At 43.4% G+C, this 17222-nt stretch overlaps 1 pseudogene; it reads right to left on the bottom strand.

Moving 5' to 3' along the window:
- Positions 1-4530: 4530 nt before the first annotated feature.
- On the bottom strand, positions 4531-10000 carry LOC142451605 (dynein light chain roadblock-type 1 pseudogene; annotated as a pseudogene).
- Between the last annotated feature and the right edge of the window lie 7222 nt (positions 10001-17222).

Genomic DNA, 17222 nt, shown 5'->3' with positions numbered 1-17222 from the left:
ACACTGGAGACACATGAGGGAATTGTGCCCGATCTGACTCCACCACACCGAGGCAAAGCACTAAGGGAGCGAAACATAACAGCAAGGGGAACAGAGCAACAAAGTCCCCAGGAAATACCAAAAATAGATTTTGGGTCCATTAGACCCCACTGGAAAACACTCCTAAAGGTCAACAAACAGACCTTGAACTATTTACAGACTTTTTTGTTGCTTTTGTTGTTGTTGTTTTTTTTATTTTCTTTTGTTGCTTTGTTTTGCTCTGTCTTGTTTTTTGTGCATATTATTATCTCTGTAGGTTTATCTAGATAAGATAGGTGGGATAAACAATCTGGAGGAGAAAACAACTGGGCTGATGGCTCCAGGGGGACATGTGAGAGGGAGAGGTGGGGGAAAGGAAGTGAGTGTTTACAAACCTAGGAACAAGGGAACAACAAGTGATCCAAAATTGATGGTGAGGAGGGTATAGGAGGCCTGGTAAAACTTGATCAAGGGCAATATAACCTAGAGGAATTACTGAAACCCACATGAAGTGGGACAAGGGGAAAGTAAAAGGAAATAGAGGAAAGAACTAGGAAGCAAAGGGCATTTATAGAGGTCTAAATAAAGGTGTGTACATATGTAAATATATTTATATATGATGATGGGGAAGTAGGTAGTAGATGGATGTTGGGCCTCTATTCAAGTATGTGGGAGATAGAAGGATTTCTCCCAAGTTGTCTCCCCCAAATAAATGCCTAACTTAGCTGCTTGCTACATGTGGTGAATGACTATGCACTTGGAAGTCAACAGAAGTAGGTCAGGAGTTATACTCCCTAAGGGTTATGAGCCATCCAAAGCAAGCAGTCACCACTGTTTATCCCACAACAAGTAGGACCCACTCCCTTCTGATAAGGATAGTAGTAGATTGTTTCCCTGAAGGAGAGCTAAGGGAGGACAAGCCCACTCAAGGGTGACCAAGGTTAGGTCTCCATCATGAATCTAGGGTCTGCCCATCTTGTCAAATGTATACCTCTAGTCCCTCCCCTACCTATCATGGGCACACCCCTAGATCATCCCCTTCTTGTCACACTTATGCCTATTGTATAGGCCCTTCCTATGATGTATATGCCTATTGTACTGCCGCTTCCTGTGACATGTGGTTACCTGTAATCACGCCCACCCCCCCAAGTACATATAAGCGTTGGTTAGAAATAAATGGGGTCTCTGGATAGACGGCTCTCTCCGGGTCTCCACCCCACCTCACCTCCGGTCCTCTCAGCCCATGCTGTGTGCAAACCTCACTGGTAAGATCATGGCCATCCAGGAGGTGAGCATGCTACTCTGTGTGTTTGACATCATTATTTCAATTTCTCTTCTATATCTCATGCTCTCTGACTTTACTATAATCTTTATGTATCTTTACCATACAGTTGCACCTATCAAACTTGTGATTACTTGTGGGGGACTGGCATTCCCCCCACACAAGTATTCCCTCAATATAAGAACACTGTTTTATCAAACTGGTATTCCATCGTGCTCACCTTCCCCACATGATCACTGAAGACAAAGTGGGTGCATAAGAAAATGTTGTGAAACAAAGCTGATGGTACCTGGCTATCAAAAGAGATAGCATCTGGGGTCTTAAAGGCTTGAAGGTAAACAAGTGACCATCTAGATCAGAAGCAACAAAGTCCATATGGAAGAATCACACCAGCCCGTGTGATCACAAGGTATTGATAGGATCAGGAATCAGGCATCAAAGAACAAAAAAAATCATATCATTGTGAATGAAGGGGGAGTGCAGCGTGGAAACTCAAAACCCATTTGTAGGGAACTAGACATCTACTTATAACCCCCTCCCTGGGAGATGGACAACAGAAAGGTGGGTGAAGGAAGACATCGGACAGTGTAAGAAATAGAAAAATAATAACAATTTATAAATTATCAAGGGTTCATGAGGGAGGAAGAATGGGTGAGGGAGGGGGGAAAATGAGGAGCTGATACCAAGGGCTCAAGTAGAAAGAAAATGTTTTGAGAATGATGGTGGCAACAAATGTACAAATATGCTTGACACAATGGATGGATGGATGGATGGATGGATGGATGGATGGATGGATGGATGGATGGATGGATGGATGGATTGTGATAAGAATTGTACGATCCTCCAATAAAAATGATATTTTTAAAAAAGAAAGAAAATGTTCTGCAAGTATGTGCAAGTGTTCTTTCACAGAAATTATCATCGTAATCCTTCTGTTTGGCTCAATGTCACGTTCCTCAAAGAAAGCAGCGCCGGTAGGCAACATGTATATTTTATTTTCATAATTTTTTTTCCAAAGCTCATTTCATTTAGAATGATTGGATCTTTTCAGACAGATCGAGGCATGTTGCATTTGGTCCTTACAGTGATCAATTTAACTCATTCAAGATGGTGAAGATGTCAACCAAGTACGCTATTTTCTGCAGGTCACTTTTATTGCTGAACTGTCGTCTTACTTTCTAATTAAAAACTGTTTTGAGTTCATCATCAAGCTCAAAAACACGTTTTGAAACTTTTCCTCTCAATCACCATCTCACTTCAGCTAGCATGGTGCAGCTATATGGTTTTGTTTTGTTTTGTTTGCAGTAGTTGATGATTTTACAGTTGTGTAAAAAAAATCCTCACTATGTTCTCTTTTCTTAACGTTCTTCTCTACATGATCCATTGTCATGGGATTGTTTGTAATAAAAATAATATATAACAATAGCTTTAATAATACAAAAGGTGATACATGGCATAGTTCAGTCAATACAGTTCATTAATGTTTCCTGATTTACCATTCTCTATGTTGTTGTTTTTACATACATGTTACTATCACAAGGAGGCAGTATTCCCATCAACCACAGCTGAATATAAAAAGATTGATCAGCATCCAGATTAAATTCCCATGGTGCAGCTATATGGTTTTGTTTTGCAGTAGTTGATGATTTTACAGTACATGATTTTACATTTACCCAGTAATTATCATTCATGAAGTATCATTTTACCTCCAATACTGCTGCTTTCAACACAGTAGCTGCTTTTAACAGAGTAGCTGCTTTCCACACAGCACTTACTTGCTACACAGGAGCTACTCTCTACACATGTGTGACTAGTCCATATAAGTACATTATGGCGCCAAGTCTGTGACATACACCTACCAGGAGATGGACAGGGAAGTGGTGTCTTGGTTCCTAAGACCATTGGAAATACATGTTTTCCGATGGTCTTAAGCGACCCCTGTGAAAGGGTCCTTTAACTCCTAAATGGGTTGAGAACCCCCATAAGTTGAGAACCGCTGACCTAAACAATAAACTTTCATACCCTCTGTGTTATTTTAGTGTCTTCTTTTGGTTTTGTCTTCAGAATATCCATATCATTTGTTGTTACTGGGTCCCATTGAGTCACTTCTGACTCACGGTGAACTATCCCATAAAGTTCTCTTGTCTTTGTAGAAGCAACCCTTAGGTCTTTTTTCCATAGCGCTACAGGGTTGAAACTTTTAACCATTTGGTTAGCAGCTGAGCATTTAACCATCCTGCCTCCACTATTCCTTATTCATACCATTAATAATATATTTTTGTTTGTTTTCAATGCTCTGTCTCCCTCTCTGGACTGTAAACTACTTTCCATGTCATTTTTGTTCTGCATTGTATGCTCACAATCAAGCACAGGCACATAACCAGGGTTCAATAAATATTTCTTGCATGAGTACTGTATTTTTCGAGAGAATAATTTTCCCTTCAAGCCAAAACCAAATCTACAGCCATTGAGTCAATGTTGACTTACAGTGACCCTATAGGACAGAGTGGAACTTCCCAATATAGTTTCCCAAACCAGAAATCTTTCCAGAAGCAGACTGCCATATCTTTCTCCCTTGGAGCAGCGGGTGGGTTCAAACCATGGTCTTTTGGTTCACAGCTAAGAGCTTTAACAACAGAACCACCAGGGATCAATTTTCACTTACTGCCTCCTTTTTCTTGATTCTCACAGCCAATCTTCAATTTTAAAAAGTTAGAACCAGCAACAGTGGGCTCAAACAGAGTGACTGTGAGGCTGGTACAGGACCAGGCAATGTTTCGTTCTGTTTGCATAGCATCACTATGAGTCAGAATTGACTTGACAGCACCTAACAATACTAGTGTGAGATATATATGCCAAAAGCTAACCCCATGTCTACCTAGTCTATTTTGATTCATTGTGACCCTATGCAACAGAGGGTACTGTCCAATAGAGTTTCCAAGGGGTAGTATTTACCGAGGCAGATTGGCACATCTTTCTCCCAAGGGACAGCTTGTAGCTTTGAAGCACCAATCTTTTCATTAGCAGCCAAAGGCTCTATCACTGTGCTGCCAGGACTCCTGAAATACATACACACAATGTATATATTTGTATATGTATGATTTTTCACAGGGTTGTGTAGGATATAACATTCTCTCAAGGGTTATAAATTCTTTTTGTCTGATGCTGGATCATAAACACTGCAGGGAAATAATTGGAAAGGAAAGACAGATATAAAGTGAGAGAAAGGATCAGCTGGAAGGAACAAGCGTATACTTGTTCAAACTGGAACCCTTGTCAGCCCTGACTTCACCAACCTTGATGATGGCCGTTGCTTGCAAGAGAAACTGACACCATTTGTTACAGAGCTGAACACAAACCTGGTCCCAGGATCCAGAGACACTGAAAGGGAAGCAGAGGACGGTAGAGCAGTCCTAAGCTTGGCAGCTGCTCCACATCCTTGAGGTGAGCTCGCAGGTAAGTGACAATGTGTGTATATAGGTGTGTGAGTTACAAGTGCACCTGCCACCATCAAAACAGCCAAAATAACTCCTGCTTAATGTCAGCCTTCAAAATCTTACTCACTAATATCTATGTGGGCGAATAGAATGATTTTATTAAATTATAAAGCAAATCATATCCTTATCCTACCTAGAAGTTTTGCTAGTTTCTCAGAGAACATTGCATTAAAACGTTCTACTTATACATGCCTTTAGTCCACATTCCTGACCTCATTTGACATTTTGGCATATTGATTTTTTTAAAACATTTTATTAGGGACTCATACAACTCTTATCACAATCCATACATATACATACATCAATTGTATAAAGCACATCTGTACATTCTTTTCAAAATGATTTATTGAAAACATCCAGGAAAATTTATTATGGGAAATACAAATTCAGCTTAGAGAAGCAGACACATTATAAAGCCTCTACACCTGTGATTCATTCGACCCCCAAATGGGTCACAACCCACAGGTTGAGAACCACTGCTACATTCACTTAGTCCAAGATGGCTTCTGCTTGAAGCAGTCCATTAGCAAGCTCCCAACACCAATTCCTCTAGACCAACGGTTCTCAACCTGTGGGTTGCGACACTTTCACGGGGGTCACCCAATTCATAACAGTAGCAAAATTACAGTTATGAAGTAGCAACAAAAATAATTTTATGGTTAGGGGGTCACCAAAACATGAGGAACTGTATGAAAGGGTCGCGGCATTAGGAAGGTTGCCAACCACTGCTCTAGACATTTCACATCTTCATTGTCCTCAGCTTCTACCACATTTTACTCTGGAGACCATCTTTCCTTCTCTTGAAAGAATTTTTGCCATTTTCTTTGGTCACACTCTACTCTCCTAGTATTATGCTTTCTCTCTCTCTCTCTCTCTCTCTCTCTCTCTCTCTCTCTCTCTCTCTCTCTCTTTCATACACACACACACACACACACACACACACAGTAGTCATGGCTCCTATTTTCTCTTCCTAGCCTTTAAATATCCTCACCAAGATTCTGTCTTTTCTCCCTGTAGCTCTCCTAAACCTCAGTCCTCTCCTATTGGATATACCTTTAAGCATTGTGTCTCCAGTGTGCAGAGAGCTCACTGTGGATCTAATGAAGAGGGAGCTGGGGCCACTGGATTCAAACAGGCTTGGGTCCAGTTCCCAGTGGTGCCAGTTACTGCTTCATGACCTTGAGCAAATCACTTAAACTTTCTGTTTTGCTACAAGTGAAATAAAGTAAACAGTGTATATTTTAATTGAATACCTGTAAAGCCTAAAGCATTGTATTAATATCTGTAAACCTGAAAGCAGGAGCCCTGGTGGTGTAGTGGTTATGAGTTGAGCTGTGATCCACATGGTTGGCTCTTTAAAACCAGCAGCAGCTCCGAAGCATAAAGACTGGGTTTTCTACTCCCATAAACAGTTACAGTCTTGGAAACCCAGAAGGGTTATCCTTGTTTTAAAATTGAAAGCTCTGACTACCAGGGACCCCCCACTGAGTCCTGGGGGAAAGGAAGGAAGGAAGAAAGAAAGACATGGGTAGTGGGGGAACAGGGCACTAACCCACTCAAGGGGAGGATATTGTTTATATCTCCACAGGAGAGGGAGAGAGGGACCAGACCCCAACCCTGTGTGCCAAGAAGTGAATGCAACCTACCAGCATGAGGCAAGGAACCAACAGAGAGGTTAGTGGGGGCTGGCCCCAATCCCAGCTACGCTATGTGGAGACACCCCACCTCCCCCCACCCCTCAAGAAGAATGCACTACAGCAGACAACACTAAAGCTATAGCCCAAGGAGAGGAATCTGTCTGATCGGAGCACACTGGAGCAAATGAAGAGGGAAGGAGAGACCAAGAGTGGAATACATCCTGTCCTGCCAAGCCCCACGAATGATATTCCTGCTTAGAGCAGCCAAGGCAAAGAGAGGACCATAGGGCAGGCCGCACCACAAGACACAATGTCCCTCACTGACCCCTAGTGTTGACTACCAGGGGTCAACATTGGAGACACAGTGTGAGAATTGTGCCTGATCTGACCCCACCACACTGGGGTGAAATACTAAGGATGTGCAGCAGAGCAGCAAGGGGAGCAAAGCAATGAAGTCTCCAAGGAATCCCCTAAATAGACTTTGGGGGTAAGGCATGGAAACCACTCATAAAGGTCAATAATCCTGGAACTATATACAGGCTTTTTTGTCTGTTTTTTTGCTTTTCTATTGTTTTGTTTTTGTGTTTATTATTGTTTTTGAATGTCTATCTAGATAAGATAGGCAGAATAAGCAAACCAGAGGGGAAAATAGTGGGACACATGGTTCCTGGGGGACATGGAAAAGGGGGAGAAGGGGGAAAGGAAGAGAGGAGCAAACACACCTAGGGACAAGGGAACAACAAGTGGTCTAAAATTGATGGCAAGGAGGGTGTAGAATGTCTGATGGGGCTTGATCAAGTGCAATGTAGCCATGAAGAATTAATGAAGGTCAAACATGATAGTGGGACTAGAGGAAAGTAAAAGGAAATAGGGGACAGAACTAAGAGGCAAAGTACATATATAAATATATATTTTATATAAAGATAGGGAAATAAATCTATGTACATATATTTATATGTTAAATATTAAGGTAGCATACGGACATTGGACCTCTACTCAAGTACTCCTTCAACACAAGAATATTTTGTTCTAATAATCTGGCATTCCATGATGCTCACTTTCCTGACACGATCCCTGAAGACAAAATGGGTGCATAAGCAAATGTGAAGAAAGCTGATGGTGCCTGGCTATCAAAAGATCTAGTGTCTGGGGTCTTAAAGGCTTGAATATAAACAAGAATCCATCTAGCTGAGAAGCAACAAAGACCACATGGAAGAAGCACACCAGCCTGTGTGATCACAGGTATGGATAGGATCAAGTACCATGCATCAAAGACTCAGAGCAAAAATCACATCAATGTGAATGAGGGGAAATGCAGAGTGGAGACCCAAAGCCCATCTGTAGACAATTGAATCTACCCTTACAGAAGGGTCACAAGGAAGAGATGAGCCAGTCAGGGTACTGTATAGCACTAAGGAAACATACAACTTTTCTCTAGCTCGTTAATGCTTCCTCCCCCTCACTATGAAGACCCCAATTCTACCTTACAAATTAGGCTAGAGCAGAGCATGTACACTGGTACAGATAAGATCTCAAAACACAGCGTATCCCTCAGGACCAATAATGAGAGTAGCGATACCAGGAGGGTAGGGGGAGGAGGGGGGAACCAATCACAATGATCTACATATAACCCCTCCCAGGGGGACAAACAACAGAAAAGTGGGTGAAGGGAGACAGCGGTCGGTGTAAGACAGGAAAAAAATAATAATTTATAAATTATCAAGGGTTCATGAGGGAAGGAGGGTGGGGGAGGGAGTGGGAAAATGAGGAACTGATACCTAGGGCTTGAGTGGAAATAAAATATTTTGAAAAATGATGATGTACGTATGTATGTATTGTGATAAGAGCTGTAAGAGACCCCAATAAAATGATTTTTTAAATATATTAATTCAAATAGTAATCATACTTATTTATATTAAAACTGGCATTTTCCCCCCTGAATATCAGTCTGAGTTAAAAAGGCCTACTCAATAGATGGATAGATTAATACAATTTTATATTATTTAAAACACTTTCAAAATTACTTGTTAGTCAGTATTTATTAGAATTAGGTGTTCTTTTAAAGTACATTTTCATCTTAAAAAGAGAAACTGAAGCTAGAGGAGAAGATAATTAAATTTCCATTAAGTTTTCAGATAAGTAGGGAAGTATCCTTTTGAAAAAAAATTCAAGGTGGGTCAGGGGGAGCTATTGTGTTGTTGTTTTTTTTGAACAAAGTAATATATGAATTATGAAGGGTTCATGGGGGGGAGGGAGGGGGAAAACGAGGAGCCGATATTAAGGGCTCAAGTAGAAGGCAAACGTTCCTAGAATGATGATGGCAACAAATGTACAAATGTGCTTGACACAATGGATGTATGTATGGACTGCCATAAGAATTATACCAGCCCCAATAAAATGATAAACAAACAAACATTGGTGGGAGTGTAAAATAACAGGAAAGCCTGCTTAGGAACACCAAAAGAGACCCCGGTAGTGGAGGTCAGCAGTTTGGACCCATCAGCTGCTCCCTGAGAGAAAGAAAGATGAGGCTTTCTGCTCCCGTATGCTTAGACTCAGAGACCCCCAGGCGCAGCAGGCAGTTCTGCCGCGTCCTAGAAGGTCACTATGAGCAGGCATCGCATTGAAGGCAGTGAGTTTGGGCTTGTGGGAGGGCCACCAATGATATACCAGGCTAAGCTCAGTGGGTGTGGCGCCACGGGCCAGGAGGTAGTAGCCGGCGGGTCACAGACCAAGAGGCTACCCAGGAAGAGCGAGACCATTGTAAGATAGTATTTAAAACACAACAGCAGGGGGAGCAAGCATTTAGGTTATTTTTAGGTAAAGAAAAACATACTTTTCTAAGGTGACTGGTGAGCTGAAGATCAGAAGGAAGCAGGTGGGGGCTTCTCACAGCTCTTGCTCAGACCCCCTGGTGCCATGGGGTGGGCAGGGCGGGGGGGGGGGGGGGGGGGGGATGTCTCCTGGAAGGAGAAGGCCCAGCAGGGGGACGTCCTCTGCAGCCACAGGTGTGGCAGAGGCTTCCTTCCACAGGTGGGGTGGGTGAGGCAGCAGCTCTCCCGTGATCACTGGATTGGTTCGAGTGTATGATTCCATTTGTAGTGGATTGGCATGATTAACACTCAGGGGCAGAGGGATTAAGTTAAGGACTAACATCAGGCGCCAAGTAGCTAATTCGGTTGGATTCTGAACCACAATCAGGAAATAGTCTTTATCTGGTGCAACCATAATTTCATTTTTCTTGGAATGAATTCGAAGGAAGGTGAGGTCATTCTGGGGGTGGATTTCTCACACAGTGCTCCTTGTCTTCAAGATGAAGTTGTGCATGAGGTTGGTGCACTGTGTGGTAGTGGGATTGTCCATGGTGCCTTTGATGGGAATGCCTTCCCAGTTCACCTGATGATCCCCTGCACACCCTTCTGGCTCTGCGGTCGCTTCAGGGTTTCTTCCACCTCATCTTGAAGCGATCCTGCAGCTCCGCATCGCCAGCACTCGGCTAGGCTCAGGGCCTTTCTCGCTATTGTGGTTTTTACAATTAACTTTTTGAGGGTCTCAAGAGTACACATCTCATCCTTGTTTTAAAATGGAAAGCTCTGACTACCAGGAACTCCACTCAGCTCTGGGCAGATCTAAAGCCCCTCTTATTCTTACACTGCTCTAACCAGACTTCTAGAGTGCTGGGAGGCTGCTTCAGTGGCTTCTTTTAGATATACTGGAAGTCTAAAAAAATTTCAATTTCTGAAAGGATAATTCTGCCCCAAGGCCCAGGCCTAGCAGAGGTCAAATGTCATTAGATGGCATCCAAGTCTCTTTGAGACCAAGCATACATATCTCAGCAGTCTCATTTCCCACGGATCTCTACTCTATTAAAACACACACACACACACACACACTCACTGCCATCAAGTCAATGCCAACTCACCATGGCCTCAAAGGACAGGATAGAATTACCCCCAAATTTCCAAGTTTGTAACTGTTAACAGGAATAGAAAGCCCCATCTTGCTCTCGTGGAGTGGCTGGTGGTTACTAACCGGCAACCTTGCGGTTCACAGCCCAATGAGTAACTACTGAGTCACCAGGGCTCCTTCTCTGCCAGTCATGGTTCCTTCTAGTCAGTCCCCAGGTTCAACTTCCATTCTATATCTCTGTGCCTTTTGTATGACTTTTCTATCTACATGTCTGTAATTCCCACCAAAGGACTGAGTGGAACTATGCGAACAGGGAGCGTGGCGTACTAATAGAGGAGACTAATAGAGGTCAGTTTTAGTTGCTGCTCATAGGCTCTACGGAAGGGCCCTCTGAGCAGGAAGAGAAAGAACTCGAAGCACCATTAGACGAAGAATCATCAGTGCAGCCCATTGGAGATCTCTCAAGTGAGGAAAACAGAGACCAGAGGCACCTCGGGCTGAGCCACAAAGACCATGAGACGGAACCGAGGCAGAGCAGCAAACTAGCTTCCTGGTCCATGAAAGTGAGGCTAAGGGACCACGTGGCTGAGAAACTGTCACTGGAGAAAGGTTTGACTGCTGGCTGAGCAGAGGCATTGTTGTGGATCAATGACTCTATCTTTCATGTTTTCTGATCTTGACAGTCAATCACTGTTTTTTTTTTTTAAGTATTGTTAAAATGAGAAACTTCCACTATCTGGATCTAATGTACATTTTCAAACTTAACTGCTCATGATCACTGAAATAGTCTGGACAACAGCCAATAGCTACCTTTACATATTTCTCTTTCCATTTCCTCCAGGCCAATTCAAATAACACTACTAAAGACAAAGAAAGGACGCTACCTTCCTTTTCTGTGCAGGTAAAAGCTGAAGTTTCCTTTGAAGTTTCCATAGCCTCTGCTGTGACCAGGCTAATTGTGGGGCTTTATGCTAGTGCTGCGTATATGTGGTACCTCTTAGAAAGTTTTATTTTCGGACAAGTACAAATATGCAAAGCTCCATGATCTCTCTAGCTTTGGTCCAATAGTTGGTCATGGCCAACTCAAAATTCCATGAGAGAGGACAAAAGGAAAGCTAATACGGGGTACGGCGAGAAAATCACAGCTCGCACATGTTCCCTTATCCTGGCTAAGCCCTACGTTGAAAGAATGGCACCGTGGAGACAGGAATGCAGGGTTTTCTCCACTCTGCTCGTTCAGAAGGAAAAAAGCCTAAGCGGGTACTATCAGAGCGCTCCCCAGCAATAGCCTGTACTCCTACAGTCCAGGGGAAAAGGTGAGACAGAGCTGGCATCAGGGAAGAGATCAAGAGTGGGGCTTTGAGAGAGAAGTTGGAGCTGACTAATGTTCTCCTCCCCCCACTCGGCCAGCGGCAAACTCCTGCCTTTGTGTGCTCTGGCGGAGAAGCAGCGCATTCCATGCAGTTTAGTCTCAGCTGGTCGGGGTCACGTGTTATTTAATTGCAGAAAACCAGGTGGGACAGGGATGCGAGAGACTTGAAATGAACTTTTTCCTTTTCTTTGAAAAAAGGTTAAGAAAAAATGCTCAAGGTGAAAGACAGAATTCATGAACACCAAACCCCCTGCCATCAAGTGGATTCAGAAAATCCTGAGGTTGTAAATCTTTCCAGGAGCAGGCAGCTTCCATTTTCTCCCAAAGAGTGGCTGATGGCTTTGAACTATGGACCTCCCGTCAACAGTCCAACACCTACCTGACCCTGCCACCTACCAGTAACCCATTGTAGAATAGTCTGGCTGGGAAGGCTCTAGTCTCAGCTGTTCCACACAGCACAAATGGTTCAAGCGCTTTCAACTTTCAGTTTTGCCTAATAAGGCCAGGGGACTGAATTAGTTCTAAATGTCTTTGGTTTTGTCTTAAGGTGTTTTGAGGAAGTAACGACCGATTTAATGGAAAAGAAAAACTAAAAGGAAACAAAATGTAACCATCCGAGCAGCTTAGGTTTGTGCCACTGTTTTGTCACCTGCTAGCTGGGCAAACTTGGGCAAGTTACCTAACTTCTCTGTGCCTGTATTCCTCAGCAGAAAATCATAACAAGGACTAATAATACCTACTGCAAAGATTGCTATGAGGATTACGTGTGTTTATACACATCTGTACACACAAACATAGAAAACATATGCATGTAATATTTAGAAAGTTCATGGAAAAATAGAAATGATAATGGAGTTCTGCCACACTCTTTTTGCAGTACCTTCATACATACATGTACACACACACTTAAACTAACATCTATTAATTGGCACGCCTAGCAGCTCTGTGAGGTGGGCATCTCCCTTTTATAGATGGAACACAAAATGGACGAGAAAATCCAGGTTCCAGAGAGTTGAGTTTATCTGACTTAACATGTCAGATACTCTTTACTACTCTATATCATTTAAGAGCATTTTGTTGGCAGTTGGGGAAATTCCACCAGGCCATCAAAATCACTTAATAAATAAAGAGTAAAGCAGCATGCGGTGACAGTCCTCCAACTACCAGCACAGCTTTAGAAACAGCCTCAGAGGGATTGTTTTTGTGTTGGGTTGAAGTCCAGCAAAATGAGTGGCATCCAGTCAGGAGTTTTCAGAGATGCAAATTGCCTACTTGAAATTCCAGGGATTAAAAACCTTACATGGAGATGTGTTTGTCTGCTGCCAGGAGAGAAGGCTTGTGAAAAAGAAATTGGTCGGCCCTTTCCCCACTGTACAAGGCTCCCTGGTGGCGCATTCAGTTATGTATTGGGCTGCTAATAGCAAGGTCAAAAGTTGACACACTAGGAATTCTTCCCAGGGAGAAAGATAAGGCTTTCTGTTCTTATAAAGATTTACAGCAAAAAAAAAAAAAAGATTTATAGCTTCAGAAAGCCCAAAGGGCACCTCTATCTATTCAATCCTATCAAGTAATTGTGAGTTGGAATCAACTCGATGGTAGGGGGTTTGGATACCCTTGGTACAGAATTCCTTGGATGACACAATGGTTATGTGCTTGACTAGTAACCAGGGTTGACAGTTGGATTCCACAGCCAGGTGCCTCAGAAGAAAGGCCTGGCAATCTATTTTGAAAAATTCACAGCCTTGAAAGCCCTGTCAATCACAGTTCTACTAGCTGGAATCGACTCTATGTATGGCCACTGCTTTGGGTTTGTAAGTAGGGAATATTTGATCAAAGATAGATAGGGGGGGGGGTAATACCACTTAGGCACCTCCAGTTTCAGAAATCAAAGTGGGGAGTGGAGCAGAAAACGCTCTTGCAACGTGACACCAAGTACTGCAAACGGGAAAACATGAGGAATTTTTGTTTGTAATTTGCTGTTTTGTTTTAAAAAAATTTTTTTAAGGGAGTGAGTGGGGAAGAAACTGAAAAGATTCCACTCCATGGAGTCATTAGCTCTCCTATTAAGGGGAGGAAAAACAGAAATAAGTCAGTAGTGGCTCAGAGTTCGAGAGAAGACAAACACAGGCTGCACCTTGAAACAGCCACCAAGCATAAACGAATCTAGAAAGTAGGAGCCTAGGGCCAGAGAAATGGCATTTGAATTTAACTCATCAGTTCAAAAATGTCTATTCCTTGCCAACTTTTTGCCAGGTACTAAGCCAAGAGCTAGTTAGGGAGTTTTGATCAGACAAATATGGTCCTGCCCTTAAGGAATTTGGAAAGCTAGTGGGTGAGACAAAGAATGTACAAGAAAGCAAACACATACTAGCACAAGTCATAGAGGAGCTCAAATAGGGGGAAGCAAAGGAAAGGCGGGTGTTCCATGAGAAGAAGGCATTTTAATTCAGTCCGAGTGTCTAGAGGCGTCCCTAAGGAGATGAGGCAAGGCTGGTGGCTCCTTGAGTAAGAGCTGGGGAGGGGCAGAAAGGGGAAAGCACTTCGAGCACGTGAAGGAGAAGGTGTGAAGGTGATGAAGTAAGAGTGAACCTAGCCACCGGAGGGCAGCAGTCTGGATCGGTGCTCAAGCTCTTAGATCCATTTTCACAAGCTACGTTTTGGAAAACCCAAGCTCACATAGGTTGTGGGTTGCTTTGCCACACTCTTTAAAATTCTGAAATCTCAGTTTAGAAATTAGAATTATAGATTCACCCGTTTGAAGATCCCCATAGCCCCACCCCCTGGTCTGAGTACCAGCTCACGTGACAACGGCACCGCCCTCTTCCTCCCCCCCACCCCGCCCCCACCCTCGCCCGTAGATAAAAATGTCTTTTCCAGATTCGCTGTTGTGGTTGGCTTTGTGCCAAGGTTTTATGCCCTGCTTATAACTAGACACTTAAATAAGCAATTTAAACCTGGCTTTTAACTTGAAAGAAATGACAATGTAGTTCAATTTTGCTTCGAGATGAAGAGGTGAAATGTAATCATTAATTTATAACCAGTCACGTGTAAACTATGCAAGGAAGACATCTGTGATCCTGTACTCTGGAATCCAGGCGAGGGCCAAGCACACGAGTCAAACAAACGCAGCAGTATGCATACAAACAAGTGCTTGAGAGCAATTCTTAACTGAAGCAAGGTTGCATTTGTGCTTCGACATATAATTGAGACAGGCTCGCAAGGCCTTCCACATAGAGACTCATTGCGGCATTTGGCCAGCAGAGGGAGATAAGTGAGTCTTCAAGCACCGCATGGGGCCACACCCAGGTTATGGCTGTTTGTTATGTAAGGATGTCCCCTCCGATTTTCAAACACACGTACACACAAAGAAAACGCATTCCTGTTCAGAACACTTGTTTTTATTAAGATAAAATTTAACCACTTAACAATGTATAGCTCGGTGGCAGTTAATAAATTCACAGATACGCAGCCATTCCCTCTATCTGGTTCCAAAACCTAAGAAACGCTTAAAATTTAGGAACAAATTCACAGAAACTCATCTCTCTTCTATCCATGCCTTTATCCCCCCAGATTTACCTCCAGCTTCAAGATGCTAGGAATCGTCCAAACGCGTTCCCCTCAAGCCACCTTCTCACAACAGGGCTCGCAGAATCGGATCCAAGGTTAAAATTACTTGTAAATTTTTTTTTTAACAAAAACCTCAATTCTTTAGCTCTTACTGTAGGAGTGGTACAGTGGCATTCTTGGCTGTATTAAAATTCTACACACATTTGTATTGCCATTTCCCAGCCATGAAGTGTATACATTTAAAAAGAAACATAATAAGAACGTAAATGGGAACAATCCCCTACACCCAAATCCTCCCGCCTTTGATTTGCTTCACCCATAGATTCTAGAGTGGAAATGATAAGATTATTTCAGGCTTATGTAACAGCCAAAATATTAAGGGCACCATGTCAACTTGTTAGACGGCAAATTAGAGAAAAGCAGAACTAAATGGCTAATGTACTAAACGCAGATTTACAAACCAAACCCAGTTCTGTTTTAAAGAATTTAATCTTATTCGTGGTGTCTTGGTCTAAGAAAGGGTAAAAACTGCCAATCTGGGGAGGCTGGGGGAAGGGCATGTGTGTTGGAGACTGGGAAAACAGGAGGGAGGAAACTGAAGAGAGAATAAGGCTGGAGGATCCGCCCTCACAAAGAGACAGAAACTCTGTCTCAACAGCCACCTAATCCAGTTCAGGGCGGTTTGAGCCGGTTTTTGAGCAGGATTGAGAACAACAGCCTCCGCTGAGACTTCACCAGGGTGAAATAGAAAATACAGAGTGGATTTCACAGAGAGAACTGGATCTGCCCTGGACTCGCTGGAGCCTAAAGCTGTTTCCCGGAGTGGCAAAGTCAGATAAAATAGTAGGCCTGGATCCGGAATCGTGCCTTGTTATGGAAGGAAAAACTGCAGAGCACCGCCTCTATGCCCTGATCCAGTCCGCATTTTAACTTTTACTGCCCTTGATTGTGGCTTGTAAAGGAAAAGGGCCTCAGGGTATCAGTTTTCAGAACAGGCTAGCTGCAGTGCTGGGGGAGGGGAAGGACTTGTATTTTTGTGTCGTTTTATGGGTGTGTGGGGGTTGGTGGGGCTGAGTGCGAGGTTCTGTAGCCTTGTGAGAAGGATACTTCACACCCTGCAGTTCACACCTTTGTTGTACTATTGCACAACTTCAAAATACACTGAGTATAGGTGTTCTGAGAACACCCTGCAAAACTAGCTCTTGTCCGGGTACCTACCAGGCTTCTTTCAGCGCTAACATGAAATAACAAGATGATTCAATAGACACGACATGTTCTTTTCATTTGTGTCCTAAAATATGTACAGGTGGAATATAACTTCTCAACCCGCTTATGCCTAAGGCAGCTGTGTTAGGCAACAAAGGAATGGCGTTCCTGGCCTGAGCTCTCCTGTTCCATCCAGGCAGCTAAAAGCTCTGACATCTGATCAAGGCCACCCCGAAATGGCTCCTTCCAATGAATATCTATTAGTCTGAACTGTGGTCCGCAGCTGTTTGTGGATTTGCGCATCCTGTGGCCAGGTTTGACTCAAAACCTGACAATAAATATCTTGTCCGGGACCAATTATGCCCTAAAGGGGGAAAAAAAAGTCCCTGAGCTCCCAAGGAGTCCCAGCCCTGCCTGGAGTTGCTCAGGGAAAGCAGAGCAGGCTGGGGGCGGCTAGCAAGCCAGCCAGAGCCGGGAGGTAGGTCATGTTCCCTCCCACTAACTGCGCAAAGATACCGGAATCTCCCAGCGTCACTAAGTAAGTGCTCACAGGCCCCAGGACTCTGCCTGGAAGCCACCCCAGGTTGGGAAGAACTGGGGACAGCCCCAGTGGGGCTTCTAAATCCCATAGGTACACAAATTCAATTATAAACTCAGAAATACCCTCAGAGGTTGGGAGGGTGTGCGTGTCAAACTAAGAGTTGCCCAAGTGCTATTGTATCCTTTTTTCTTGT

The sequence above is a fragment of the Tenrec ecaudatus genome, chromosome 6 (assembly GCF_050624435.1).
Source record: "Tenrec ecaudatus isolate mTenEca1 chromosome 6, mTenEca1.hap1, whole genome shotgun sequence".
NCBI lineage: Eukaryota > Metazoa > Chordata > Mammalia > Afrosoricida > Tenrecidae > Tenrec > Tenrec ecaudatus.
This window is presented reverse-complemented; position numbering and strand designations above follow the sequence as displayed.